General features: G+C 40.3%; 1 protein-coding gene across 1 annotated transcript in view; it reads right to left on the bottom strand.

Annotated features, from left to right (window-relative positions):
- LOC126244799 (serine/threonine-protein phosphatase 6 regulatory ankyrin repeat subunit C-like) overlaps positions 1 to 17,961 on the bottom strand; it is a 297,603-nt gene extending 279,642 nt beyond the window's left edge. Inside the window, exon 1 of the mRNA XM_049948268.1 lies at positions 17,850 to 17,961. The gene's annotated coding sequence lies outside the window, so the exon portion shown is untranslated. The remainder of the gene's footprint in view (positions 1 to 17,849) is intronic.
- Positions 17,962 to 18,165: the final 204 nt, after the last annotated feature.

Raw genomic sequence — 18,165 nt, 5'->3', positions numbered from 1 at the left:
CTTTCAGTGACACATGGAGGTCCATGAGGACAATGGGCAATCTCTCTGTCAACCATTGCAATTCATGATACCAAAGAGACACTTTCAATTTCTGGTGCATTCACTGAGTTATGCCGTTCAGTGCCAGGGGGTAAGCTGTGGTTCCAATACACTTCATATCCAGTAGAATGGTGAGTGCTTTGAACAGATATGACTTGTCTTCCTTGGTCTGCTGTGACTTTTAGTCGTATACCAAAATGGGCAGTCCATCACCAGAAGAATGTGATCATGATGGTTTTGTTGGTAATCTCAGCCATAGGCAACACCTCCACCCAGCATTTGAAATGATCAATGGCTGTAAGGCAGCAGGTATACCCTTCTGATGGTGGGAGCAGTCCAGCAATGTCCAGATGCACATGTTTAAATCGTTAGTTCAGTAGAATGAACATGCCAAGAGGTACCCTATCATGTCGCCTAACTTTTTCCATTTACAGGCCATACATTGGTGCACATATTCCTTATACTCTTTGTGCATGTTTGGCCAAACAGAAGCTCACTTCACCATGTTCATAGTGCCCCATACTCCAGGATGCTACACGTCATGTAAGGAGGTGATTGCCTGCTGCCGAAAATCAACAGTCACAAATGGTCATGGTATGGTAACTGCAATGTCACAATACAGCAGCATGTTTGACAAAGTTACTGTAGAATGGTGGAACAGTAGGCCTGATGGTTGTATCCAAAAGTCTTGCAGCTCACTGAGTGCTTGTTGCACTGCAGCAAGAGCTTCAAAATCAACTGCATCGGTGATCACTTTGATCTGACAGAGTGTCTCCTGGCACATTCAGGTCAGGTCTTCCTCAACAAGGACTATGAGGTTGGCAAACTGCCTGATATTGTCTAGATGGTGCAGCTCATATTGTGATGCTTTCTCTGGACGCTGGCAGAAAGTGTATGTCAGAGGCTTGTGATCTGTGACAAGGGTGAATTGCCATCCCTCTAACATAATGGCAAATATCCTTACCGGATGGACAAGCTGTGTACAGTTCACAATGATATGTGGACCCAATTATGCTGTGATGGTGATAAATTTTGATTGAGAAAGGACAAGGACTGCCAGTGTCCCCCTACTTGCTGTTGCAGAGCACCGATAGCAGTGGCAGATATATCAACCATTAGGCTGAGAGATGCCTGTGGGACTGGGTGTGCTAATAGAGTAGCTTCTGTGATGGTAGTCTTCACATTATAAATGCCAGCTTGGCCTCATTATTCCATGGCAGTTTGCCCTTTGGCCTCTGTGCACCATGCAAGAATTCATTCAATGGTGCAGCGGGGAGGACATGGTTGTAAACCAACAATGACAGAAACTGGTGATGTAAAGAAATTGTCATAGTTCTCTAACTGTCTTAGGATGGGCAAAATTAACTATAACTTTGCCTTTCTGCTGTGGCCTTGAGGATTGATAGTGTAGCCTAGGAATTGAACCTCTGCTGCTCCAAAAATGCACTTTGACGGGTTGATAAGCAGACTATGTGCATGAAGATGAGTGAAAATTTGCCGTAAGTGTGACAGGTGCTCTGCCTCAGAGCCTGAGATAGTGAAAACATAGTCGATATACACATTAAAAAAAATCTAGGTTATGTGTAATGTCAATCATGAATTGTTGAAACATCTGGGCAGCATTCCAAAGCTCAAAAGGCATTCAAGTGAATTCAAACAATCCAAATGGTGTGCAGACAGCACTCTTAGCAGTGTTGTCTGTTTCCACAAGTATTTCGTAAAATCCACATAGCAAAACCAGGATAGTCAGAATGCACTTAGCATGGACGTTAAATGCAACATCTTACATCTGCAATATTGGATATGTAGTGTCCTGTGGTCAGCAGGAAAGAGCTAACGATCAAGTCTGAACACACCTTATTATAACTAAAATGCCTTCTTGGCATGCACTAATTTCCAAATGCAAGAACAACAAGAAGAACAACAATTCTTGTGGTGACAAAACCAGATAAGAGTACAAGACAATGAAAAGAAAATAATAACCAAAACACTACTCTACACAATTACAAAGATGCAACTTTCTGCTGAAGGCTACAGAAAGTGTCTACTATGCTAGAGCCAGCGTAGGTATTTGCCGGAACTGTCCTAGCTGCAGGTACACACTGCCGTTCTGACTCTGCTGGCGTGTTTATAACACCAATTTGGCAGAGTGCTACACTAGTCACATTAGTTCCAATTGGTGGATCTCTGTCACATGGCTTTTCACCAAGTAGTTCCATGTTCATGCGGAAAGTCTGTTACTGTTTACATCCACTGGAGATGTTTCGATCTGAGCTCTTGAAGGGAGGTCAGCAGCCCCCCCCCCCCCTTGTTTGTCTGCTGTGTGGGCCCTCTAACTGATAAGGGGTCACTACAACTTTACACCAGTCAGGGATGGTTCTGACTTTGAGCTGTCTGTAATCTCCACATGGGCAGCATCCATTATTCTTCTTGTTACCACACGCACTGGAGATGCCCAACTACTGCTCAAAGGGCACCATATTCCCTGTGCGGGCACAAACGAGAATTCCTGCATTGCTACCTTCAGTTTCTCCAGTGTCAGGTGGAATGATCAAACATGAAATGGTGGTTCTGGTGTGATTAATACATAGTGTACAGTTGAGTGCTAAACAGGTGCTAGCATGGGCATCTGCTGTGTGATCTCCAGGATCTGCTTTAAGATCTCTATTAAGAGAGAGTCACTGATTATCATCCACACTGCAGTGTCATCCAAGTGACATACTCACCCTTGGCTTACCAGATTGGTAGTGGTATCAAGGAGGCATCAGTGACAGAGGTAGGTAGGAGCCCATAGAACACTAGGAAGGTTGCTCTGAGTATGAGGTGCATTATGTCTGCTAAGAAGAATTGTCACCTGAATTTGCATCACAGGTCTATGTCAAACATTAACTTGACTCAACATATGTTGAGATTGTGGAACCAATGGCAGCAAAAAAGTGGCAGTCGTCACAGTTGCAGCTTCGCAGATGGATAAACTGACATGTCAGCACCCAAGTCTACCAGAAAGTGTACCTTTGTATTATGCTCAGTTACAAAGAGTTGATGGTTACCATCTGGAGAGAGAGTGGCCACCATCACTAACTTCTTGTTAAGTACTTGCACAGTGGATTGCACTTCCACACCCTGGAACCAAAACGTAAGTGGTACCAGCAGGCTCTTGCTGACAAGGGTGACTGGTTGCACTTTTCTGGAGTGTGTTGTTGATGGGACTGGTGATTGGTACTCTAATTCCTAAGGCAGAAACTTGTGCATGAAGCTTAGCAATCTGTGCTTGTATTGCGGTGAGGGTGTTATTTGCGTAAGGCTATAGGAAAACTATGGCAATACACAAGGATGGATAGCTGTCTGCTGCGCAATCCACATATTGTGTAAGCACATCAAGATAGCCAGTGCACACTGTTAATATCTTCCACATGTCAGGTGGCAGCCTCAATAAACAGATCTTCTGCAGGATGTCTTTGTTAATAGCATTTCCCACTAATGTATGCAGGTGTGCAGGTGGCACAGTAGCTGTGATGAGCACAATCCTGTGGCTCTTGAGTGCAGAGTAGCTTCTCCAATCCCTTCATCTCAGATTGTGAGAGTGTGGCAATCTGGTTGTTGTTGATAGTTGTGTAGCAATCAGTGCTTGGTGGTTAGTCAGAATGTTTTCCAGCTCCATAGCCCTACCTTTATTGAGTGCTGCAACTTTGTGTCGTCCGTGGTTATGTGCGCTAACACAAATTGGCTTTCTAACTGCACAAGCCAAAACACAGGATTCTATTGCCAATAAGATGGCAGTTTTACTGTCACCTGTTTGATTACCGCACCTGTAGGCATGTCTGTAGTTGGTAGGGGATCTGACATCATGTAGTGATGTTGACAAGAATGTGAAAGATGGTTCAAATGGCTCTAAGCACTATGGGACTTAACATCTGTGGTCATCAGTCCCCTAGAAATTAGAACTACTTAAACCTAACTAACCTAAGAACATCACACGCATCCATGCCTGAGGCAGGATTCGAACCTGCGACCATAGCGGTCACGCGGTTCCAGACTGAAGCACCTAGAACCGCACGGCCACACCGGCCGGCCAAGAATGTGAAAGATTCACAATAAGGCTGATGTGGATGTTCCTTACTTAGCTTGACACAGCATGCTGTGAGGTGTCAGTGACAGTCAAATATCACGTTGGGTCACCAACTGTTGCAGGCTTATTAAGTCCACTTTACTGAAACATTTGAAATTATTTCATTAACTCATTCACTGTTTTTTTTAGACATAGAATCAAACAACAGAACGATTTCAAAATAGAGAGCAAACATAAATCAATGAGCGACTATGTCAAAGGTAATTACTGCATGGAGTGATCACTTGTGTGCATAGCACTACTCTTCACTTCACACTGCACTTCAGGTGTTTGTTTGCCATCTTCACAAAATATACTTACTGCACACCCCCTCCAGTAAATATTTATTTACCTAAGTTGCACTGCCCCTAAAGGTTATAGCATAGGATAAAGTTGAATTTACAAAATTCTAACAATATTGTTTGCTGATTAACAAAATTAGAGATGTTTTTAAGTGCAAAGCTAGCAGAATTTTGTTACATTAGTGATGCACTGGTGCCACTTCAGTTTATTATCCACTTGAATGCCCAGGAACTTCATACATGGTGCTTTACCTTGTATGTGCCCATTGATCTCTACTTCTGGTGTTTGTAATTAGTCTTTGGTTGTATGAAACTGTATAATATGAGTATTGATAAGATTAAGTGTTAATCTGAGTTTGCAGTGAACCAGCTGTACACCTTCTCTATTATTCTCCTGGCTGTGTATGGTATGGAAGTGTTTGGGCCATTTATTAGGAGACTTACACATGTCTATCATCAAACATCATACATCCTGAAGTGCTTCCCTTTGTCCTGGATAAGTAATTTATGTAATTCTAAAACAGCACTTGGCTTCTATTGTAATTGTCTCAAATATGTTGCAAGGAAAAACTGGGTCCATAAGGTTGCAAGCATATTTTTGGAAATAAATTTCTGCTCTATTGTTGCGTTCTGGTAAATCTTCCCATTGTTCATACTGTAAATTCACTCTGGATAGTGTAAAAGATCCAGCATTTTTTTATTCTATGTAATTAAATTGTTCCCTTCCCAGTTAAAGCTGTTTGACATGCATATTTTATTGCTACTGCTTGACTACTGTGGTCAAAAGAACTATTTATTATGGGGATCACATCTACTTCATTAAATTTGGATTAAGAAATAAATTATCAACTCCTGCTGCACTATGACCTTCTCTTCCGGGTGCTAAGATTACTGTGAGGATTAAAAAAAAATAAACCTGAACATCAAACAACAGAAAGTCCTGGATGGAATGACAATAATATGTAAAGGGTAGATCGCTTCTCAACACATGGCAGAAGTGTTGAATTGCAGACAGATACAAAGGAAAAGACTGCAAAAATATAAAGCTTACGCACAAAGTCCTTCTTCCAAAATAGAAAACACACACACATTCACACAAGCAGAACTCATACACACATGATGACTCTCTCCAAGCATTGGAATCCTCTTACAAACAAGTCTGATGTGAAAAGCTATCTGCTAGGTGGGTAGTAGGAGTAAGGAGGAGGCATGGGGTAATGAGGTGAAGGGATAGCAGGGTAGAGGTGGGGGAAGATGCTCTGGTGCCTGTGTGGGAATGCAGGGACATGGTGGGGACATGAAAGGGCTGCTAGATACATTGACATTGACAGAAGGCTGTGATGACTGTGTGTTGGGGGGGGGGGGGGGGGTGATGGGGAGGGGGAGAGGAGAGAAGCAGAGACGAAGAAAAGACTGACTAGAGCATTGGTGGCATGGAAGGCGTGTGTGATGCTGGGTGAGAGCAGGGAAGGAGGGCAGGGACTAGTGAAGGTTGAGGCCAGGAGTGCTATGGGAACAAAAGATATGATGTAGGGGGAGTTCCCACTTCCGCAGTTAAAAACCTGGTGATGGTAGGAAGAATCCATGTGGCATAGGCTGTGAAACAGTCATTAAAGTGAAGCACACCATATTGGGCATACTGTTCAGCAACTGGGTGGTCCAGCTGTTTCTTGACCAGAGTTTGGTGGGGGCTATTCAAGTGAGCAGACAGCTTGTTAGTAATCATGCACACATAGAAAGGGCAAGTGGTTGCAGTTTAGTCTGCGGATCAAATGGCTGCTTACACAGATAGCCCTGCCTCTGCTGGGTAAGAGATGTCTGTGATGGGACTGGAGTAGGTGGTAGTGTGAGGGTGTAGGGCCAGATTTTTCATCTAGGTCTCTTGCAGGGATATGTGCCATGAGGCAAGGGAGTGGGAGAAAGGGTGGAGTAGGAATGAACAAGGATATTGCATTGGGTTTGGCAGGCATACTACTGTGGGAGGGTGGGGAGGATAGTCGGAAGGCTATTCTGCGTTGCAGGGCATGCCAAGTGGTAGCTGAAAACCCTGGTGGTCAATGTGATTCCATTGCCGCAGTCCTGGTGGTACTTTATCATGAAAGGAGTGCTCCTTTGTGTCTGGACAATGGGTATTTGGAGGCTGTAGGTGACTGGAGAGACAAGGTGTGGGTTAACTGTTTCCAAACAAAGTTGAGAGCATAATTTCAGTCTGTGAAGGCTGAGTGAGACTCTTGGCATATTTGAAGAGAGACTGCTCATCACTACAGATGCCATGACCATAGGTGGCTAGGCTGTATGGAAGGGACTTCTTGCTATAGAATGGGTGGCAGCAGTTGAAGTGGGGGCAATGTTGGTGATAGGTAGATTTGTTGTGAAGAAAGGAAATGATGTACCCAACCTTGAGGTAACTGGACATAATTCATGCTCATCATGACCAACTAAGTCCACATCCACATACTAAGTCCCCTTGCATGCATCACCTTCAAACAAACCTGTGTTATTTATAAACTGCTGTGCTACAGCAATGGGCACCAACATGGCACCATTCTAGGCCAATTGATTCACATGCCCTCTGGGGGAACCCTTACTAACAACCCAGACTCCCAAAATCCTCATGTGTTTCAGGTTCACTGATGAAATCTACATGATCTGGAATGAGAGTGAGGAGACACTATCCACATTCCTTCAGAACCTCGACAACTTCTTCCCTATTTGCCAAGCCGGGTCCTCCTCAACCCAACAAGCGACCTTCCCCAATGTTGACCTCTACCTCAAGGAGGGCTACATCAGTATCTCCACCCATTTCAAACCTACCAACCACCAAAAAACCTCCATTTCAACAGCTGCCATCCATTCCACACCAAGGAGTGCCTTCCATATAATCTCAACACCTGTGGTCATCACATCTATAATGATGAGTAGTCCCTCTCCAAATATCCCAAGGGTCTCATCCAGGCCTTCACAGACCGAAATACCTTCTCAACCTTGTCAAAAACAGATCTCCTGTGCCTTGCCTCTCCAGTCACACACCACCTCCAAAACACCCACTGTCTGTCCAAGGAGAACTTCACCAATGCAGTATCCTTATCAACCCCCATTCCAACACTGCTCCCAACCCCCTTGCCTCATGGTTCATATCCTACAACAGACCTAGAGGCAAAACCTGTCCCATACATCCTCCAACTACCACCTATCCATTCCTGCCACAAGCATGTCCTATCCCTGTGTGATCTACAAACTAAGCTGCAACTACTGCACTCTCTCAGCTTGGGTATGACAGATAGTACGCTGTCTGTCTGCATAAATGGCCACTGCCAAATTGTAATCAAGAGGCAGCTGGACCATCCAATTACTGAAAATGCTGCCCAAAACAAGGTGCTTCACTTTAAAGACTGCTTCATGGCCTGCACCAACTGGATTCTTCCTACCAACACCTGATTTTCTGAACTGTACAGCAGGAACCCTCTCTACAACATATCCTTCATTCCCTTAACCCCTGGTCTCACCCTTTACTAATCCCCTTCCCTGCTTCCACTTCAGCACTACACATGTCTTCTGTTCCACCAATACTCCTTCTGCTCTTTTCTCTACTTCTCTCCTCTCCCCCTCCCTCTTCTCTACCTCCCCTTCCCTCCCTCCCCAAGAACAGCCTCCTGTCACCTAGCAGCCCCTATCCTGTCCTCACCATGTTGCTGCAGGCTCCCACAGGAATTGCAGCATCTTCCCCAATCCCTACCCTGCTCTACCCCCCCCCCCTACCCCCTACCCCCCTCCCACAATGCCTACTCCTTGCCCACCACCACTGACCACAGCAGATTGCTGCTCATATCACATGCAGTCATAATTGGACTGTAGTGCTGGAAGACACTGGCCATGTGTATGTGAGGTGTGTATCCGTGTGTGTGTGTGTGTGTGTGTGTGTGTGTGTATGAAAGATTTTGTCCAAAAGCTTAATATTTTATAAACCTCAGCAGCTGAGTGTTTAATTAGATAGTTATGGTAAAGTAGAGACTTATCACAATGGCTTGCTGAAATTCAAGTGCAAGAAGAACTTAAGTGAGGGAGTGCTTCATGTATCTGGGTCCAATGATCTGACCACAATCAACACTGCTGATCATTTATTTATTTGTCCATTAATTTATTGTGTTCTGCAGATCCTATTATGAAGAAAACATTCACAAATTATATATATTATCCACTTCTGTTTGTGTATGGAGCACAGGAAGAATTATTGTTTAAATTCTTCTGTGCACACTGTAATCGGTCTGACATTTACTTTGTAGTCTCCACAGTGGCAATATACACAAAGGGCTGCAGTACATTCTTCACTTAATACTAGTATTTGAAACTTTGTAAGTACGACTTCATGGGATAGTTGTCAACTGCCTTCAAGCATATGTTAGTTCCAGTTTCACAGAATTTCTGGATTGCTCTTCCATGATACAAACAAACCTGTGGTATTCTTGTTGTCCTTCACTGTGTACAATCAGTATTATCTGTCAGTGTTATCTGGTATGAACCCGACATACCAGAGCAATATTCTAGGATGAAACGTGTAAGTGTTTTGTGTACAACATCAGTGTGTAGACTGACTGCATTTTGCTAGTATCCTGAAGTGAATGAAAGTCTGCCATCTACTTAACTTGCTATTGAGGCCATACAATAATGTCATTTCATATCCCCAAAAATGATTACACTCAGGTATTTGTATGAGCTGTAGAAGCCAATTTTGATATATCAGTCTTATATTTCTGAACACTTAACAGAAGCTGCCAATCTTTGCACCACTTTAAAATCTTATCAAGATCTTTTCATCATAGGTGACAATCATGTGCAGCCCCTTCTCTGTTCCCATTCCAGCATTATGCAGCCCTCGTTCCTCCATCGCCCATGTATTCTACGGTTAGTACAAACAGCTTCAATCTATGAGTAGGAAGCATGAAATTCCCACTGTTCCTAGTACTGTATTCATGTTTAAAAATTATTGTCTATGAATAACTTGGAGTTACTGTATACAAAAATAATCAGTTTATAAATGTACAAACATGGAGCACTTAATATTTTTAAATTTCTTAACAGTGGAAGAAAGGATACTTATGGTTTTGTATTAGGCATATTTCTAGCAATTGCTTTTTGTAATTTTAAGATTCTAGTCATTTTGCTTGTGCCTTACTTTATAACTGATTCAGAGTAGCTGTGGTAAACTATTTTCCTTATCTCCATGCTACTTGAATATGACAGAATCTTCATTGCAAATGTCAGACTGTTAAATTTACTTGCTAAATACTTTATGTGTGAAGAGCAGGATAGATTTTGGTCCAAATGCGGGGTTAAAAATTTAACACAGTCTGCTTCTTTCAGTTCTTGGTTTCTACGACTAATGTGGGATACTTTTACCTTAGAGTTTTTAGTTTTAAACTGCAGCAAATGTGTTTTCCCAATATACAGTTTTAGCTCATTTAGTTGGAACCAGTTTTCCAAACAGTCTAATAGTTTTGTGACAGCTGAAGGAATTTATTCGGATTCATTGCTTTCAACAAGGACAGAAGTATCATCAGCGAATGAAATCATTTACACAAATTAAAATCAAAATTGGCCCCAGAATTGAGCCTTGTGGAATGCCTTGTGAAATAATAATCAACTCAGGTAAGGAATTTCCCTTACTTGACAATATAACTACCCTTTGTTTTCTGTTCGTGGGGTATGACCTAAACCACTTTAAAACACAACGCCCATTTCTGTGTCTTTCCATTTTATACAGGAGTAAGTGATGGTTTGCACAATCAAATGTGTTTGTGAGGTCACAGAATAATCCTGCAACTTTGCTCAACTTGTTTAAGGTGGAACTGATTTTTTTCACCAACTCATTAATGGCCTCTATTGTACTCTTGTCTTTTTGAAAGCCATATTGATTATCTGAAATTCTGTTTGATTTCTCAATAAATTTTTTAATTTGTGTTACCACCACTTTTTCAAATATTTTTGAAAAAAATTGGGAGAACAGAGATTGGGCAGTAGTTCCCCATACCTTCTCTTGAGCATTTTTGAAACAAAGGTTATGCCTCCACATACTTTAGGACATCCAGAAAGTGGCATTCTTCAAGTGATTTATTAATTATTGAACAAAGAGGGTGAGCTATTGTCCTGGTAGCTGCTTTAATTACTTTGGTAGGTATGCCATCCCACCCATCAGAATTTTTGCTCTTTAGCTGTAATATAGATTTCTCTACATCTTTAACTGAAGTTTTCTCAAATTTATTAAAGTATTCTTCTGCCTTGTGTCTTAAATTTACTTTTTCTGCATAAGCTTGTACATTTACATCTGATTTAGATGCATTTATAAAAAAATTTTGAATGACTCTGACATCTAACCCAGGTTTGTTACAATTTTACTCCCCACCTTAATTTTGGAAATATCTCTGCTGTCAGTTCTAATGCCCAGATCTGATTTTATGATGGACCATGCTGCCTTTCATTTGTTTCCATGAGCAGAGATGTATCTATTACTAACAATTTATTTTGCTGCTTTCACTACCCTTTTAAATATATTTTTACACTGTTTAACATAGTTAATGAAAACAGAGTCTTTGTTATATTTTAGTTTCTTGTGCAGTTGTCTTATTTTCACTGGATATTTTTATTCCAGCAGTGAACCAATTTAGCTTATTAGACACTTTTGTCTGGAACACTCTAAGTGGAAATATTTCATTAAATACAAGTAAAAATTTTTTCAAAAAATATGTTGAAATGTACAGAGATTGGAATCTCATCCTCGACTTGCCACTCCATTTCTTCTAATTTAGAGAAAAACAATTTTACATTTTTAACAGTAAAATGTCTTTTGTTGCAAGTTTTTCTAGTACTTTGTTCATTTGTATTAGTCATTTCAGTAAACAAATCACAATGGTCTGAAAATCCTAAATCTATATATAGCTTCCTTGCATCATCGAATTTATAATTTGTTAGAATATTATCAATACAGGTTTCTGTATTGTCATTTTTTCTAGTGAATTCCATGAAGTTTGCCTTGAACCCAAATTTTTGGATTAGGTCTATGAACTGTATTGAGTCACTGGTTTCATTTGATAAATTTATATTGAAATCAGCAGCTATTAAAACCCTTTTGTTTTTGTCATTACTGACTTTCTGTAAAAGACCCATTAACTTTGGTAAAAATAATTTTGTTACTGCTACACCTGGAAATCTGTACATTGATATAATGACAATATTTTGTTCTCTTAATTCAACTGAGGAGCTTTCAAATGCATATATGTTTTTGCTAGCTAATAGAATCTGTCTGGAGCCCCTTAGTTCAACCCTGTGAATCTGAAGCAAATCAATCATCTCCTCCTAGCACTTTACCATGGTAGGTGGCCTGTCATCAGAATGGTTAGGAGAATCATCAATAATCATTGACGGTGTTCACATATTTCGTATTAATGAGTCTAAGAACCTCTTAATAATCATATCATGATTGTTCATGATAATCTCCTGTCTTTTCTTATTTAAAAAGCAGGAACAGCAGCATCTTTCCAAGAGCCAACAAGATGGGCTCCCAGCAAGAATGCAGGCACAGAGGGTGGTGAAAAACTGATTGTAAAAACAAACAAGAAAGATGATTTAAGAATTAACCAGGAGAGGTACATAGTTTCACCTACCCCTCTTTCTCCTGTCTTCAACCCGTGACCAACCATCATAAATGAACATATGCTTATTGTTAACATGGTTTACACGGCAACAGTGGGTTCAGTTCATTCAGCTGCCACCTACACAGCTCGCTCATGTTCTTCACCTCTGTATGACTCTTGTGTGTGACACTTTTAGAGAAAACTTGTGAGGTTTCTGACTGCAAAAGATAAGTCTGCTTCCCTTGACAGAAAATATTGTCATGTTCCTCTAGTTGCGCCATCTGTCCATTTCGTCTTTAGAATATGGCTAGAACTGTCCCACATTTCATAGTCACACTCCTTCATAAACATTCACATCTGCTTCACAAATTGGCATACCCATTCAGCTACAGTTTCTCTTTCCAACAACAGCTTACAACCACAGAAACATAGTGAAAATCCAGGTTATGCACAGCTGTAAATATCAATGTGCAACTACCTAGAAACAAATCTGCTTCCTATTCTACCTGGTTAGGCTATTTGTTAAATATTGGATGGTCCTTTTTGCAATAGTAGTCATAAACATGATGATGTACCGGAAACTCAGCAAATGAATCTATCATGATGATCCCCTTACCCATACTTGTTTTCCCTTACTTTCCAGCTTCCTCTTCTTTCTCACATATCTTCTTGTGAATTTTCAAGCAGAATTTTCATTTACATCAGAAAAGGCTGAAAATTTTGCTAAAACCATAAAAATGGGATGACACTTATATAGAGGACAGTGTAAAAAAGAGCTGGGAAACTTTCTGTGACATATTAAGATGCCTCATAAATGTAACTTGTCCGGAAGTACACAGAACTACTGGTGATAAACCAAACAAGAAATTTATGACTATCAAAATGAAAAGCAAGAGATGAACTGATTGTGCTTTACGACATTTACCAGATAGGTAACGGACATGCAAATCATGAGGTGTACAGGTGCTAGAAGAAGGCATGAACTAGGATGATAAGAGAAGCAAAGACTAGCCACCAAAAACTAAAAATACTAACTCCTTCTAACATATCTAAAACAGTCTGGAATTATGAAAATCGACAACAGAAAAGAGCCATATGTTTTAAAAGATACAAATATGATGTTAACAAGCAATGGACAAGAAGTGACAGCTCCATAACAGGTGTGTGATACACTCTATGACAAAAAAAATCATACATACACACTACAAAGAAATTATCCAAATGGGGTGAAAATTGGTAGATGAGATGTACACTTAAAAAGATTACAAGTTCAGAAAAAGTGGACAATTTATTCAAGAGAAGGAGCTCCACAAACTGAGCAAATAAATAATGCATTTCAGCACTTCTGGCCCTTATGCAAGCAGTTATTCAGTTTTACATTGATTAACAGAGTTGGTGGATGTCATCCTGAGGGATATTGTGCCAAATTCCATCCAACTAGCATCTTTGATCATCAAAATCCTGAGCTGCTTGGAGATCTCCCCATAATGCTCTAAACATTCTCGATTGGTGAGAGATCTAGGGACGTTGTTGGCCAAGGTAGGGTTTGGCAAACATGGAGCCAAGCAATAGGAACTATCGCTTTCTACAGGTGGGCATTATCTTGCTGAAATGTGAGCTCAGGATGTCTCAGAGTGCCACCAATGTGCCACTGTGCTGCAAGGGTGCCGTAGATGACAACCAAAGAGGTTCTGCACGCCAGACCATTACTCCTGGTTGTTGGACGGTATGGTGTCCCACTGCTGTTCGCCTCACATGCCTTCCCCGTCATCGGAGCTCAATTCAAAGGACTACTCCAGTCAACGAGATTACAGGCTGAAGACGTGTCTGGAGACACTTTGGACACTGGTGGGATACCAACTTGACTGTTGTTTGCCATATGGCCCAACAACCAGAAGCGATGATCTGGGGTGCCATTTTTTTTTCATACCACGCCCCCTTTAGTCATCATCTGCAGCACCCTTACATCACAGTGGTATGTTGACAATATTCTATGCCCCTTTTTGTTGCCCATCATGGCAAGCCGTCCTGGACTTACATTTCAGCAAGATAATGCCCACCCGCACACAGCGAGTGTTTCTATTACTTGGCTAGAATGTTTGGAGCACTGTGGGCAGGGCTCTCCAACCAGCTCAGAAATTTAATTATCTAACATATCAATTGGACAGACTGTGGCACAATATCCCTCATGAGGACATTCAACAACTCTGTCAATCAGTGAAAAGCTGAATAACTGCTTGCATATGGGCCAGAGACTGAATAACTGCTTGCATCAGGGTCAGAGGTGCACCAACACATTAGTGATTTGCTCAGTTTGTGAAGCTCCTTCTCTTGAATAAATCGTCTAATTTTTCTGAAACTAGAATCATTTGACTGTCTGTACATGTAAATCAGATCTATCAATGTCCGTCCCATTTGGATAATTTCTCTGTGGTGCGTCATCTTTTTTCTCTTAGAGTGTAGCTCAGTCACCATCATATAGTTACAATTGAGCCACTTCCAAAACAAAACATAGCAATACCAATGAGCACAGAAAACCCCAAGTGGGTGGCATGTAATATATACCTATCCCTTACAGATGAACTGGATGTATCAAAATAATTGAATCACTAAAAATAAAAATAGAGAGGATTTGGATGACATATCAATAACAACAGTAAAACAATGTGATATATATCCTGCACAGCTTCTAACATTCTAGATAAATTTGGCAAATGAAAGAAGAAGTGTTCCTAAAATATTTGGAAAGGAGCAAAGTAGTGCTAATATTTAAAGGAGAGGACAGATGAGATCCAGGAAACAATAGGCCCTTAACTATCACAACTGTTCTGTATAATATGTAGTAGAAATCGTGATTAATGAGAGAAACAGGACTGCTATGGCATAAGAGAATAAACTAAGTATATTATATAAAAATCTTTGTTGAAAACAGAGAGCTGTATGTTGAAATAAAACATTAATCTGGAAACACTGAGAAAAAATGTCTGCTCTGATTTTCTGTAGGAAAAACATACAGTAGCTCAGGTTTAAGCACTAGGACTTCTGCTCTATATCTTCTATATAACTGGCTTGCCAACAGCGGTAAACGAATTTGGAAAGGAGAGCTAGTGAGAATATGCAGATAATACAAAAATTGCTTAGAGAAAATAATCTGTTGATCAACAGGAAGAAAACAAGATGTACAAAATTTGTAACATATGGAACTGTCAGCTCACAGGATTTTTTTATTCTGGACATTTGGTATGCACATCTAGAAGTTAACTGTAACAAGTTTCTGGGAGTAGAGGTGGGCAAGTCTCTGGCAGTGGAAACCACACTGATAAAATCTGTTCATACATAAGTATAAATATATTATTAATGAAGCAAATATTGTAAATAGTGGATAGACAAATCTCAGTTAAAATGTCCTATGGTCTTATTTCCACACACATTGCGCTGTGGGGAGGAGCAGCAGAAGTACATATACAGAGAATTTTAAAACTTCAAAAGAATGTCATCAATGGCACAATGAAACTACCACAATAGCAATCCTGCAGTTTTCATAACCACGACACAAGAACTAGACAAAATTCCATATGTGCAGCAAAAGGTTGAAAATGACAAGATAGTGACCCTAGAAATATAAGAAGCGTATTTTATGACAGACTGTCACATAGCATAAAGGAAATGAGTACTTTGAAGGAGCGTCTTATCTCTAGGGGTTGCTATAAGGTGAAGTAATACTTGCAAGTGAATTCACAGAATAAAGATAAATTTAAAATTGGAAATGGTGTAAAACATTTCTTCTTGATGTGGAAACCAACTTACTGAGGAGAGAAAAATGAAAGACCAAGTGCATGCTGAAAATACAGAAGATAATGTAAAGACCAAGTGGGAAACTATGTTTCTGATGCTGTGTATTAGTGCAAATATTATAAAAAAATAGTTTTCCCAATTGAATATAAATGTCCTAGTAGTTTTCAGCAGAATTGAATACATGCATAACTTCATCTATTTTTCCTTAAGCCTGCAATCTGATGGGTAAATTAACGTAGACTATTAGTGTTTGTCATTACTATGTGTTAGTAAGAAAATTTGTTTCAACAGTGTTTTTGCTACATCTACAATATCTAGTAACTGCTGATTATCCACTATCACTATTAGTACTTTTAAAAAAATCGTTGTTCCTTATAAAAGGTAAATTTGTAAGCAATTTTGTTTATCCTTTATAAAATTTGCAGTTGAACATGTCTAATATTGAAGTAAAACATGATCTACCTGTAAACAAAAATAAACCAAACTAAGCATCAATAATTCTTTATATTACTTTATTAACAGAGGAAATACACCACCATTAACTTCCTTTTGTCAAACTAGGGACGAACATTTCTCTGAATGGATCTCATACAACTCCCTGCAAACTGTGCATGTGTTAGGTGACAGTTTAGTTGCAGTGAAGGCTTAGCAGCTACAGTTGGAGGTGTCGTTGTTACAGTTAAATCTTGTTGGGAGGGAAATGGGGGGGGGGGGGTTGAACTAAGAAATTTTGTATCATTGTGGTTTCTCCAAATTCTCTGGAGTAAGCAAAGACATTTGTATTTTTGGGGGGGGGGGGGGGGAGGAAGGAGGGTAGTTGCAGTCCCATAGCTGCTCCCCCTCCCCTCAACATTCACCACTGTTTGTATGTAGTATTGGTTGAATGCGTGCAGTACCTTCCATGAGAACTGCATCCCACTATTTACTGTCAAACCTAAGGTTATTTTGAACATAATATAGTGATAGGTAGTTAAGAATATCCCAGCAATAGAGACGATTTTTATTAAGAGGAGAATATTTAAAGAAGGAAGCCACCTAACAGTTCAGAAAATTTTAGATTGTTACTGGTGGTGTACAAGATTTTCTTAGTGCACACGTACACTAATAATTTCAAAGGTGGTTGGAATTCGTAGTTCACTACATGGAATAATGAGTAACAGCCAAAATAGCTCTTTTCTTTTTATAGGAACTCAACGTTTCGTTGACGCTGTCGCTAACAGAAGCGTCAAGATTTCTGTAATTCCTCAAAGTGTGACGGCATAGTTTTTCGATCTTATTCCTTCCCCTATTCCGCTATTACTCTCGCTGCGTGTCGATCTCAAAGGTATGAGAAAAATAACGAGTACATTACCGGCAACGCTTCTTAAGTAATGAATATGCCTCGGGTTCTCTGTGGTTTACCTCGCTCTAAATGCGAATGCCAGAATGGCTCTTTAAAAAGCAAGACATCAATCTGTTAATGTAGCTTATTCTCTCTCTGACGGCTTTGTTGTTCAAAGGCGTGGAAAAGCAAACTGGCTTGGTCCTCCAGAAAAGTTCAGGGCTTTTTATTATTGCGTAATTTTACTTATTACATGGAACTAATTCTGGAACTGTGAACACTTTGGCCTCTCGTTTATTTGTAATGCGCGGATTTTTTTAAAAAGAAAAGAACAGTTGTGTTCGTCACTGAAGACTACAGCGTATATTTTATGCTCTATGCTGAAGACCCAAGACCCATCATTCCCACAAATATAGATATTACATAGTACATATGAATTAATATACCGTAGTTTCATAACATTACGAAATTTTCAGGTTTGCCTTAAAAAATTTCAGGTTTGCCTTAAAACGAAAAACTTTCGTTCTGGTTTCGACAATTTTATACAGTACAACATGCTCCCAAGTTCGGCAGCTAGCAAAGTGAACTTCTGTCGCAGTGTCGGAGAACTAGTAACTAGTAAGTAGTAATCTTCGTAAACCTGCCGCAGCACTCACCAGATGTCGTTGTCTGTCCTGTAGCGCCCGCGGTGTGCGAGGGAAATAGTAAACTGACCTTCACAACATGAGAATCGTTTTTATATAGGAGTTCTTCCGTGACTTCACGTGGTGTAATTTGTGTTGCAAGCGTTGCTGTAATCCACGCGGTACGTCGATACAGACTTGTCTTATCTTCAGATACATCGCCGAAAGCACTGGAATGACTGGATACGAATACCCGTTGATTGTGAAAACTCTATCACGTGCAACACTTCCGGAAATACTATGAAGCAGAAAGTTCTATTGTATAAAAATTAACGTAGTTGTCACAATT

Source organism: Schistocerca nitens, chromosome 1 (genome assembly GCF_023898315.1).
Source record: "Schistocerca nitens isolate TAMUIC-IGC-003100 chromosome 1, iqSchNite1.1, whole genome shotgun sequence".
Classification (NCBI taxonomy): Eukaryota; Metazoa; Arthropoda; class Insecta; order Orthoptera; family Acrididae; genus Schistocerca; species Schistocerca nitens.
Note: the sequence above shows the minus strand (reverse complement) of the source record. Positions and strands in the feature narration are given on the sequence as shown.